The sequence below is a fragment of the Anolis carolinensis genome, chromosome 1 (assembly GCF_035594765.1).
Source record: "Anolis carolinensis isolate JA03-04 chromosome 1, rAnoCar3.1.pri, whole genome shotgun sequence".
Taxonomy (NCBI): Eukaryota; Metazoa; Chordata; class Lepidosauria; order Squamata; family Dactyloidae; genus Anolis; species Anolis carolinensis.
The window spans coordinates 164,962,479-164,975,616 of record NC_085841.1 but is presented as its reverse complement, the minus strand read 5'-3'; positions in this window follow the sequence as shown (position 1 = coordinate 164,975,616).

Here is a 13,138-nt window from a genome sequence, read left to right as displayed (position 1 = left end):
ATGTAGAGCTTGTTTCCAAAAGGTACCAAATCCATCTGAGCAAATTTTGAAGGAATTTTAAAAAAATGTGATGAGGATGAACATTCATCTATATATATATATAAATGTTCTGATCATTTTTCCCTTAACTTAAACAGCAAAACTACACGACCAAATCATACCAAATTTGGCCCCAAAAGACATAGCCATCTGGTCTGTGTTTTTACATTTTAAAAAACCAAGAAAAATAAAGTCTTAATTAGAGGGAAAGGAATAACCTTTTTTCCCATTGCTGCCAGTTAGAAGGTTAAGCTCCACCCACTTTGTCTCCTAGCAACCCACTCAGCCATTTAAAGGCATCCAGGGCCTCTTCAATCTGGCCTGATCCACACTGCCTATAAAATACAGATTATCTAATTTGAACTGGATTATATGGCAGTGTAGACTCAAAGCCCTACCACACAGCTATATTACCCATTTATAATCTTATATTATCTGCTTTGAACTGGATTATCTTGAGTCCACACTGCCATATAATCCACTTCAGTGTGCGTTTTATACAGCTGTGTAGAAGGAGCCTCATATAATCCAGTTCTAAGCAGATAATATAAGATTATAAATATACAGTAGAGTCTCACTTATCCAACATAAACACCCCGGCAGAACGTTGGATAAGCGAATATGTTGGATAATAAGAAGGGATTAAGGAAAAGTCTATTAAACTTTATGATTACGTTTGATTTTACAAATTAAGCACCAAAACATCATGGTATACAACAAATTTGACAAAAAAGTTCAATGTGCGGTGATGCTATGTAGTAATTACTGTATTTATGAATTTAGCACCAAAACATCACAATGAATTGAAAACATTGACTACAAAAACATTGACTACTAAAAGGCCGACTGCGTTGGATAATCCAGAACACTGGATAAGCGAATGTTGGATAAGTGAGACTCTACTGTAATATGAAATAATTACTGTGGTATAATAATACAGAACAATATAATCTCTAAAACCAGGACAGTAAATAAAGAGCAACACTCTGAAAGCAGGGAAATTGGGAATTCCAGAAAGGGAACAATCAGGGCCAGCTAACACTTCCCAACAAATGATTCCCCCAGGCAGGAAGCAGCCAGGCTTTGAAGCTGCAAGGCCATTAAATGCTAATCAAGGTGGCTAATTGCAGCATTCATACCTGCCACACTGAGACTATTAATTGCTATTCAAACTGGCCAACCAAGGATTCCGCAAGGTAGAAAGCGGCCAGGCTTGCAAGCAGCAAGGATATTCAGTGCTATTCAACTTGATCAACCAAGATTTCCCCTAGATAGAAAACCCCCAGGCTTTGAAGCCGTGAGCCTACTTCGTCCCATACAACCAGGCCTAGAAAAGATGCCCTATGTAGAAAGCGGCCAGGCTTTTAAGCTGCAAGACTATTCAGTGCAGTTCAAGCTGGCCAAACAAGGATTCCCTTACTAAGGAAGGAGCCAGGTTTCAAAGCGGCTCTTTGATTGACGGTCCTACTCCAGCTACTCCAGAAAACAGCCAGGCTTTGAGGCTGCAAGGCTATTCACTGCTATTCCACCTGGCCAACAAATGATTCCCATAAGCCACAGCAACGCATGGTCCTGCAAAGCTAGTTTTCTATAAAATGCCATTTTCCAAGCCCTGTATGGAAGTGAGTCGATACATTTTGATAGCTTTGATGGGTACATAATATTCTACCCTAGCCAACAATGTGCTGCCACCTATAACGCATTTTTAATTTTGGAAGGGGGGGGATTTGGTCCCTTTTGGAAACACGCTCTACATATGAAGTCCTCTGGAAATTCTAAGTGTGATTATTTGAAAGCAGAACTTTGTATCACATAGATACGATTATTTTCTTCCTCACTTGGGCATCTTGGATGACATAGGTCAGCATCCTACTCTTGTGCTTGCTAATCGGATGGCTCTGGGTAAAATACAACCAGAAGATGCTTATGAAACTGACTGCTCCTAATATCTGCTGTGTGTATGTATGCATATAAAATATACAGCTGTGAAAACCAATAGCCATGGTTAACATCATCCTTCAGGATGTCTTAGTCCCCTTTCAAAGCCTTCAAGTTGGTGGTCACAACTACATTTTGTGGAGCAGGACTGTTTCCCCAGACATCAGGTCACAAAAAAACCTTTCTTGGGTCTCTCCTGAATCTTCCACTATTCCACTTCATTTGACAGCCCTGGGTTTTAATATGGTTGGGTAATTACTACTAATGATGACTTTTTTCTATTTACTTTCTTCTCATTGTGCATAATGCCGTGGTGTAATGGGTTAAACCCTTGTGCCGGCAGGACTGCTGTCTGACAGGTCGGCGGTTCGAATCCAGGGAGAGTGGGTGAGCTCCCTCTGTCAGCTCCAGCTCTCCATGCGGGGACATGAGAGAAGCCTCCCATAAGGATGGTAAAACATCAAACATCCTGGTGTCCCCTGGGCAATGTCCTTGAAGACGGCCAATTCTCTCATACCAGAAGCAACTTGCAGTTTCTCAAGTTGCTCCTAATACAAAAAATGCTATAATTCTCTGTTAGTTTTCCCTTGCTCAAGTCCCCAACCTGTTTCATCACTTTGGTTGCCATCTCCCATCCTGTTTTTGTTCTATATTATTATTTTTAATTGTTTAAAAGACCATTGCAATCTTATTCTAGTTTCTTTATAAATGATTTTCAAGATGGTAATTGCCTTTTCAGAGGCACCAGAAACTATGTCCGGCTCTAGCTTGCAGCGTTGTGAGGATGAGGAGGGGATACAAAGAGGATGAAGCATTGATAATTCCTTGGGATAAAGGTAGTACTGAGTGTTTGGACTGGGACTTGGAAGACTCAGGTTAAAGTCTGAAACGTAATGGGTTATATTGGGCTAGTTGCACACTCTCATCTTGATTTATCTTACAGTGTTGCTGTGTGCTTTAGCATGGGAACTACAAAAATCACGTAATACTGCCTTCTGCTCACTGGAGGAACAGTGGGTAATAAATATGACTAATCAATCAAAAATATAAAAAAATACATTATAATATTCAGACTACACAATTGGGTCCCATACTTCCACGGCATTTAAATGGATCCCACCCCATGTGCTTCTCTCTCCTCTCCTCACTCCCCCAGTCAAATCATTCCTGCTTCAGTGACAAATAGGCAGTCCTGAAAACAACTTCACATTTGCTTCTCTCCTGCCAAGAATCTTGCCTTTGGCTCTTCCTTGGGGTGTTTCCCATCCATCTGCATAAACAGAAATGGGCTGGCTTTGCACCTCAGGAATGAGAAGATTTTTTTTAAAAGAGGAGATTATTTATTTTTCCACCAAAGTTAGAAATATTTTATAGAGTTTGCAAAAAGTTTTTTGTTTCAGGAAATTTCATCATGTCTCCAGGAAAAAGAACCCCTAATTGGCCTCAGATTTACTAATAACCTTTTCATTTTTGTAATCGGAGGAGTTGTAGGTCATCGCGAGGTGACTGTAGTTAGGGTTGGTTTCGTTCCTCTGTGAATACCTCGTCTCTGCAGCCGTTCCTCCCTTTTTAAAAAGCCACACTGGCCTGTTGCTCCTAATAGCCAGGTTTCTTGGCAAACGCTCACATACCTTTAGCATATGGAAATATTTTGAAGAACACATACCAGGCTTTCAGTCTTAAAAGTGAAATGCTCCAACAAATTAACAAATGTGTACATAGCATCTTTTTCTAATGTTCAGCATTCCCCCCTCCCCACATTGGCTTTTTTTGTTCAAATACTCAGCAACTTTAAATCGTTTATAATAAATGACTGCAAATTTTGATATGTTAATATGCAGTTAAACTTAGTAAACTAAGAAACTTTAAACTCAAGAACTTAAGCAGGGCTGGATCCAAATTTAAGTGTTCATCTAATCCAGTATCCTGTTTCCAGTGGTGGACAGTCAGAAACTTAAAAAAAATTCAGGAAAAACACAAAGTAAAACTCACAGATATTTTAGGTATATAAAACTACCAAGATTTATACAACTACATATTACGCTCTGCAACAACCACAACTAAACAACTACTAAAAAGTAAAAATGAATAATCCCCTCTGTATCTGATGGTTGTTATCTCTTATTATTCTCTTCTCTTTTAACAATAAATAAAACAAATAAATAAACTATTTATATCCTGCCCGCTCTCCCCAAAGGGACTTGGGGAGGCTTACAACAAAAATACAGTATATGTAGTAATACTCAACCAACCAATCAGCAAATCATGATACATAACAAAAATAAAACAGTAATAGACATATTAATTATAACAACAAAAACACAATAAATATAAACTAGTTAACACATGTTATATGCAAGAGGCAAAAACCAGCTCCTATTAATAAAACAGGCACCCAGTGGTGCAGCAGATTAAACCTCTGAGCTGCTGAACTTGCTGACCAAAAGGGCAGCGGTTCGAATCCGGGGTGAGCTCCTGCTGTTAGCACCAGCTTCTGTCAAACCAGCAATTCAAAAACATGCAAATGTGAGTAGATCAATAGGTAATGCTCCAGCAGAAAGGTAATGACACTGCATGCTGTCATGCTGGCCACATGACCTTGGAGATGTCTACAGACAATGCTGGCTCTTTGGCTTAGAAATCGAGATGAGCACCAACCCCCAGAGTCGGACACGACTAGTCTTGATGTCAAGGGAAAACCTTTACCTTTACTTATATGTATTACGCTTTTATCCATTGTATGTTCCTTGTTTATCCATAGTAATAAATATCTGTTACACAAAAGAAACAAAGGATTTTTTAAAAATGTGGAGAATCTTCTTTAGGAATAAAGATACAGAAATGCCAAACCTTGTTTTCACTCCTCTGACTAATCCTTTGTGAGATCATATATAAATTTCACTCATGAGAGAAAGTTTTCTTTTGAAGGCTTTACATCATCCTTTTAAGCAGGAAGTAATGTCTGTCGTTATTCAGGCTGAACCAATTTTCACCCACAGGGTGTCATTCAAAACGTCTCTTTGATTTTCCATGGGCTGCTCAAAGAGAACATGGCTTGAAATCAAAGACTTGTCCAACATTTCTAATCTGTATTGTCTCAGTAAGAGCATTAACTCCATGACATCACTTTATTTAATAGCAGCTTGACCAAGGATGGTGATGCTTACAACAGCTGGAATTATGAGAATTATAGTCCAACACCTGTTGATGGCATCAGGTGCGGAATGCTATCCCATACAAGGATGCAAAGAACTGTCACAATTTTTCTCATGCCTAATGAAAATATCAAGACACCTCCTTGAGAAAATGGTCCACAGTGCTTTTTGCATTTCTGGAAAAAAAATCATCTGAAATAAAAGAATTTGTGGGATTCAGTGTGGTGTAGTGGTTTGAGTGTTGGATTATAACTTTAGCAGACCAGGATTGGAATCTCTGCTTAGTCCAGAGGCTGAAAGAGTGTGACTCGCCCAAGGAAACCCATTGGGTGACCTTGGGCAAGTCACACTTCCTCAGCCAATGAGGAAGGTAATACCACATCCCCTCAGGACAAATCTTCACCATGACTTGAAGGCACACATCAATACCAAAATGGCATCACCTGTGAATAAAGTTGAATGGAGAGGTCCCATAAAATTCTTATTCATTTATGGACTGCAGTGATGTCACAATATACTAGTGTCTCTTGCTTAGTGGTAATAATAATAATATAATAACTTAATTTTTATACACTGCCTCCATCTCCCTGAAGGGACTCAGGACGGCTTACATGAGGCCAAGCCCGGGTAGTTACAATAATCAGAAAATAAAAACACATTGCATAAAATACAATAATACACATTAAACATTAAAAAACAGTAATATCAACTAAACATAATCTAAAAATCTGAGCAAAGATTATAAAAAATGAGCTGGGCCAAAGTGCGAGGAGTGTATATTGTAAACTATAGAATGAAGTAGGAAGCCAAAGTGCTGCAATTGATAGGAGACTTGGGATGAGGTAGACATTGGAATTGTTTCTAACTGATGGGATAAGATAAAGTGCATCAAATATAGTGATGGTCACTGGAACGAGAACCTGATATGGGGTAAGTATTCACTCTCCAAAAGCCTGCTGGAAAAGCCAGGTTTTTAAGCTTTTCTTAAAGACTAAGAGGGTGGGTGCTTGCCTAATCTCCCTGGATAGTGAGTTCCAGAGACAAGAGGCTACCACGGAGAAGGCCCTCTCCCTCGTCCCCACAAGCCATGCTTGAAACGGAGGCGGAAGCAAGAGGAGGGCCTCCACCGAAGATCAAAGAGATTGCGCCAGTTCATAGGGGGAAATACGGTCACAAAGGTAGGCGGGTCCCGAACCGTTTAGGGCTTTGTAGGTAATAACCTGCACCTTGAATTAGGCCTGGAAAGTAAACGGCAGCCAATGGAGCTCCTTGAACAGGGAAGTTGACCACTCGCTGTAGTTTGCTCCAGTTAGTAGCCTGGCTGCTGAGCATTGGACTAATTGGCTAGTGGTAGCCAATGGAGTGACTGATATTCCACAGTTGGATGCACAATGGGCAGTGATGGATGTCGGAGGACTCCTTGATGGACACCAGGACACTTGCGTATACTGCACGACATCTCTCCACTCCAGAAATATCAGATATTATACATCATTTTTGTGCATTATTGTCTCTGGCATAATCATGATACTTCTATACAAAAATTGTCATAAACTTCAGTTTTAATCTTTGGTAAAAACTTTTGAGAAAAACCAGTTGGTTTTAACTTGTAAAGCCCTAAACAGCTCAGGGTTGGAGCGTCTGTTGAACTGGGCCGAAATACCCTAGAGCAGTAGTTTCCAATCTTTGGTCCTCCAGTTGTTTGAGATTCCATATACTGCCAGGAATTCTGGAAGCTGAAGTCCAAAACAAATGGAGGACCAAAGGTTGGGAACCACTGCTCTGAAGGCACCAGATTCTCCCTGATCTTGGAAGCTAAATCGAGTTAGCCTTGGTTAGACTTTGGTAAGAGACTGTCAATGAATCCCATGTGCTTTTGGCTGCATTTCAGAGGAAGGAGCTGAGTATTTCTTGCCTAAGAAAATCAGCTGGCAGGTGAGTTGAAGGCACATACACACGCATCTCTGTGACTGTGTGTCTCATGAATTTGTGTACAGGCATTAATATAAATAGCCAAATGCCTCTCTGCTGCTCCCCACCACCACTCTCCACAAACACAGACATAGCTGTCTTCAGTAGTGCTAAGGTGGTAACAGAGGAAAACTGGGTTGGAGGTTGCATCAGGAAACCTAACTGTATACCACAAATACATCTCCTGATCTCAGCTGTAGTCTTATTACAGTTTTAATTCCTTAATTTTTGTTGTTCGTTGCCTTGGTTATTATTTTAAAAATACAAGCAGTACATAGATGTCAACAAATGAATAAATACATAAATAAAATACTTTGATCTGTGGAGAAAACCACTTTGTATGATTCAAAGATCGCTGTGTTAGTCTGGACTATCAGTATGCAAAGGAATCTTGTAGCACCTTAGAAACAAAAGAGAACCAAGTTGGTAGCACAAGCTTTCATAGACTACCATTAGACTCCTCTCTCAAATCCATCTTGTTAAGATCACAAGAGGCTGCCTTGTGACTTGTAAGTATAGTAGGGTAACAACAAAAGATGTACCGTATTTACTCGAATGTAATGCTCACTTTTTCAGATAAATGATTTCTCCAGAATTAGAATGCACATTAGATTCACTTCATATGGTCATCTTTATGCTGAGCCAAAACAAAAGGTGAAGCTGCTTCAGGAGCTGTATTTGAAGCACCTCTTTGAGGGACATAATATTTGATTTAATGGCCATGGTTCAATGCTATGGGATCCTGGGATTTGTAGTTTAGTGAGGCATCAGAATTTTTGGCAGAGAAGAAGCCTTGCAAAACTATGGCCCCTAGGACTCCATGGCATTGAACTAAGGCTGTTAAAGTGCATTCATTCTACAGCATAGATGTAGTCCAAGCTTTCCTTTTTCATTGCTGGAAGCTTTGGTGCTCTAACACTTTTTGTTTTTGAAGAAGAAATCCTAAGTAGGCAGCAACTGCAATGTGCACCTTTTTTGCCCAAATGACAAAGAGTGCACTTTTTGTTGCTGCACATTACATTCAGCAGCAAATACTTTTTTGGGGTTTTAGGATTTTGAAAATTGAGGTGTGCATTAGATTTGATGGTGCATTAGACTTGAGGAAATACAGGTATATTAACTTCTAGCTTAACCTGAGTCCATAAACTCCAGTTTGTATAGCTTGTACATAAATATAAATCCAACGAGGGAGAAGTAACCCAAGATGAACTTCTTAAGTTGGGACCGGTTGTAGAACTCACATTTATATGCAGAAGCCTCCTTTAAACACCAGTTTTGAAAGGTTATGTTGTAGACAGTGTGAAATTGCTCTGCCTGAAACACTGAAGAGCCACTGCCCACCAGAATATGCAGTCCCGAGTGAGATGGACTATTGTCCTGATTTGGTGTAAAGCCACTTCCTATCTGTCTGTAGCTTGAGCATCTTGGAGCAAGAGAGCAGTGTGTCTTTTGCACATGGTGCATTGCTCTCCTTTTCTGTATTTGCTAAGTCATGCCAAAGAGAAGAATCCAATACTAGCACATTCATATTGTGTCAATGAAAGGAAGTGAAGCAGATTATTAAATGACCCTGTTAAATTATTGGCTGTTGCTCTTCAGCCACAAATTCTTAATGTATGCCCCATTCCAGCTGATGTGAGCACCAGACAGGCAGGACGGGAGGGGCAAAAATAACTTAGTTCCTCAAGCTCAGGTTACAAATGAAGGCATGGAAGACTCACCCCATAATGTATAAATTATGATCTATCAAGTAGACTGAAGCCATAATGAGGAGGGAGGGGTCATGTGAGTTACACGGAGAAGGGAGAAATGCAAACATAGTGAGTAATGCCCAGACACAAGTCCATGTCTGACCACATTAGATAGCAAAGCTTTAGTGCTTTTGTCTAGGCTTTGAGTCTAGATGATAAATCTTTTTTTATGGTTGATAAAACACAATTTCTCCACAAAAGTTGGATTTAATATTTCCTGGATCCATAACAGTCTCTCAGTTTAGAGTAGCAAATTATATTCCAGGGCTGTGCTAACGATGGCTAAGATACTGTAAGATCAACATGGAAAGAGTTTCTTTGATATATTACAGAAGTCCATACTTTCTTTTGTCTACTTCACAATTGGGGATGACAATAACAACTTTGAACCACAGCTTCATCATTCTTGGCCATTGGTCTATTTGGTCTAATAATGATTTTGGCAAATTGCTCTTCTGTTCTCTCAGTTATTCCTACAATTGAAATTGAGATCCTTTGTCTTTTGAGGGTAGTTTTCTCAGCGCATTGAAAAAGGATGACCCTTTAATGCCATAGAAGAGAATAACCATAACTAAGGCTATGATCTTACCATACTGTTGTCAGCAAATATGAGTATGGCTGGGATTTTCTAAGAGCATTGCAAAACTGCCCACCAATGCCTTTGGCAAAAAAAATTATAAGGCAATGCTACTGTCATTTTAATACCCCAGTCTTTGGCAGTCTTCATTTCACTTTGGTGAAAGCTCTCCATCCAATCAATCATCTTGAGTTGTGTTGAGCTAGATCACTAATGTGACAATACAGCTATAAGGCAGCTGCTGAATTAAGCTATCTTAATCTATTAGCTGGGTAACAACATGTTCTGATATGAGTTCAACTCTTTTTCAAGACAATGTTGCTGATTTAACAGATTGGGATGAAGGCATTGTTACAAAAGGCATTTTGAGATTTCTGCTTCTGTAGAGTGTCATTGCTAGGGAAGACCACAGCGCACCCATCCCCTCTGCTTCTGTGTGAAGTGATATTGCTGGCTGGCCTCGTATTCTGAAGAATCCAGGCTATAAAGAGACTGGCCTCAGTCCAATTGGTTATCTCCAATTCAAGTGAACCCTCTGTATCTATAACTGAGTCAACACTTCATTGATTTAGTGCATCTACTCTGGTTGGGTCAAACAGGATAGAAATGGCTGCAGCCACTTTTTTCAGATATTGAAGAGCTGCTGAAATAGATCAAAATCCTTTAATATGGGATCAACGTCAGTCAGTTTGGGAATGAGTCTAAAGGATGTCAAAGCTTTAGGTTCAGGTCCAATCAATTGCTACTAGCAGGGCTGGCCGGAGATATTTTTCAATGTTAAGCGGGGGTGCTGAAAAGCGCCCCCGCCACCGGCCCCGCCACCCACGCCCTGGCCCCGCCCAGCGTGCCCTGGCCCCGCCTCCCACGCTGCATGGGAGGCGGGGCCAGGGCGAATAGTGCGGGAGGCGGGGCCAGAGTTGGCCCCACCCCCCGCCCAGCGTGCCCTGGCCCCACCTCCCATGCTGCGTGGGAGGCGGGGCCAGGGCACGCTGGGCGGGGGGCGGGGCCAGAGTTGGCCCCGCCTCCTGTGCTACTCCCGCTCGCCCGTCTGGCCTTTTCTAGCTGGCCAGACTGCAGCGGAGGTCCCTCCAGGCCGCGATTGCGGTTTGGAGGGACCTCCGCTGCAGTCTGGCCAGCTAGAAAAGGCCAGACGGGCCAGGGCGAATAGCGTGGGAGGCGGGGCCAACTCTGGCCCCACCTCCCACGCTATTCGCCCTGGCCCCGCCTCCCACGCAGCGTGGGAGGCGGGGCCAGAGCACGCTGGGCGGGAGGGCGGGGCACCGCCCTGACGGTGCCCCGCCTCGCGCCCAGTGCACCCTGGCCTTGTGGCAGCTGGCCGGGCAAGCCTTGTGACCTGGCTGGCCTTACCCAGCCGGCAGCCGGCCGGGCAAGGCCAGCCAGGCCAGGGCGCACTGGGCGGGAGGCGGGACACCGTCAGGGCGGTGCCCCGCCTCCCGCCCAGCCTGACGGCGCCCCCCCGGACCTGCGCCCGAGGCGGAGGTCTCACGTGGTCTCTATAGTGGGGCCGGCCTTGCTACTAGGCGCAACATATAGGCACCTTTGACTGGCTTTCCATCCCAGTATCATTTGGTGTTCTTCTTGGTGCTATTTCGATGTATGCCTTTCTGGGACATGTGATTCTTGTTTCATCAGAACCCATATGAACCTGACTCACTTGAAGAGCCATGGTGGGCATTCTGTACTGGATCTCTTTTTATTGGGTTGTATAACTAGAGTATAACTGTCTCCATTATATTACAGCAGAATTTTTAAAAAAACAATACATACATGTAACAGAAGATTACATACTTTTCTGGTATAACTCAGTTTCTACTCCTTTCTCAGTCTCCTACTTATACCTTTCTCCTTATTCCCCCCCCTCTCCCTATACCCTCTGAGAACATTTGTGATTCAATTTTAGCTTTTATTCTAATTGCTGGATCATGGATATGGTCTCATTTAATTCCTTGTATTTTCTTCCCCCCCCCCCTTCACTTTGGCTATCAGTTCTTTCCAGGTTGAGACCCAGTTGCCCATATGATATCTGTTTGTTTATATATTTATTTTTCATTTCAATGATATAATCCTGGAGCATATAAGCAGGCCCGGCCCAACACGGCACGCTGGCCACGCCCCCGCGTTGGGCGCCACCTTCCCAGGGGTGCTATTGAACCCCTGGGAGACGGGGCCACACCTGGCGGAGGCGGGGCCATGTGACGTGGAGGCGTGGCCAGCTCTGGCCCCGCCTCCTGCGGGGTGCGCCATGGCGCAGCCAGGCCAGGGCGCACCCCGCGGGAGGCGGAACCGGCCACGCCTCCCATGGCGCGCGCCCGCTGCAGCGGGAGTCCTTTCAGGCTGCGGCCTGGAAGAAATCCTGCTGCAGCTTGGCTGCACCAGGGCGCACCCTGCGGGAGGCAGGACCAGCCACGCCTCCCACGGTGCGCGCCCACTGCAGCAGGAGTCCTTTCAGGCTGCGGCCTGGAAGAACTCCTGCCGCAGCTTGGCTGCACCAGGGCGCGCCCCGCAGGAGGCGGGGCCACATTTGGCCCCGCCTCCCACGCCGCGCACCCTGGCCCCGCCTCCCATGCCGCCTGCGCCGCGGGAGGCGTGGTCGCCTGGCGTTGGAGGCGGGGTTAGGGCGCGGGCGGCAAGGCCAGTCCTGGCCACGCCTCCTGCGGCGCAGGGGAGGGGGCGCAAAAAAAAATTTGCGTACCCCTTCGAATTTCCTCGGGCCGGTCCTGCATATAAGGTAAAGGTAAAGGTTTCCCCTGACGTTAAGTCCAGTCATGTCTGAATCTGGGTCTGGTGCTCATCTCCATTTCTAAGCCGAAGAGCCGGAGTTGTCTGTAGACACCTCCAAGGTCATGTGGCTGGCATGACTGCATGGAGTGCCATTACCTTCCCGCCATTACCTTCCCGTGGTACCTATTGATCTACTCACATTGGCATGTTTTCGAACTGCTAGGTTGGCGGGAGCTGGAGCTAACAGCGGCCGCTCCCGCTGCTCCCAGGGTTTGAACCTGGGACCTTTCGGTCTCCAGCTCAGTGCTTTAACGCACTTCGCCCCCAGGGCTCCTTAGCCAGGAGCATATAGTCAACTAGATATTCATACATTTTTTTTATTTCCCAGTTTTTGTGTTCTTTCCATTCTAATGCAACTGTTGCTTGTACCACTCCTATCATATATTTTATATTTGCCCAATCTGTATTACAACTTTTTCCTTCCATTTACATGGTTAAAATACAGTTTTTTAATTCAGCTTTATTTTTAGCCCAGATATTTCTTCAATTTCACCCTTTATTTTCCTATAAATTCTTTGTACCTTGTCACGTTCCCACCACATATGCATAAAGGTTCCTGTTATTGGACTACCTCCTGGATTCTTGGACTTCAATGTAATCAGTTCACTCATTGACAATACATACATACATACATACATACAACTAAACTGAAGATTAAATTATAAAATTACCCTTTGTCCTATAGTAATCAGTGTTTCTATGGGTCTTGTCACACTACTCCATTATAGAACTATAATCCCACTTCAGCTTCCAGTTTGTAGTGTGATGAGGCAAGAGGTCTGATGCAGAGAATTCTTAATGTCCCTCGCTGAACTCTAAGTCCCAGGAGTCAATAAGATGTTACCATGGCAGCCACAGTGGAATCATAGCACTATGGCCATGTAGCATTAAAGACTTCCATGCGT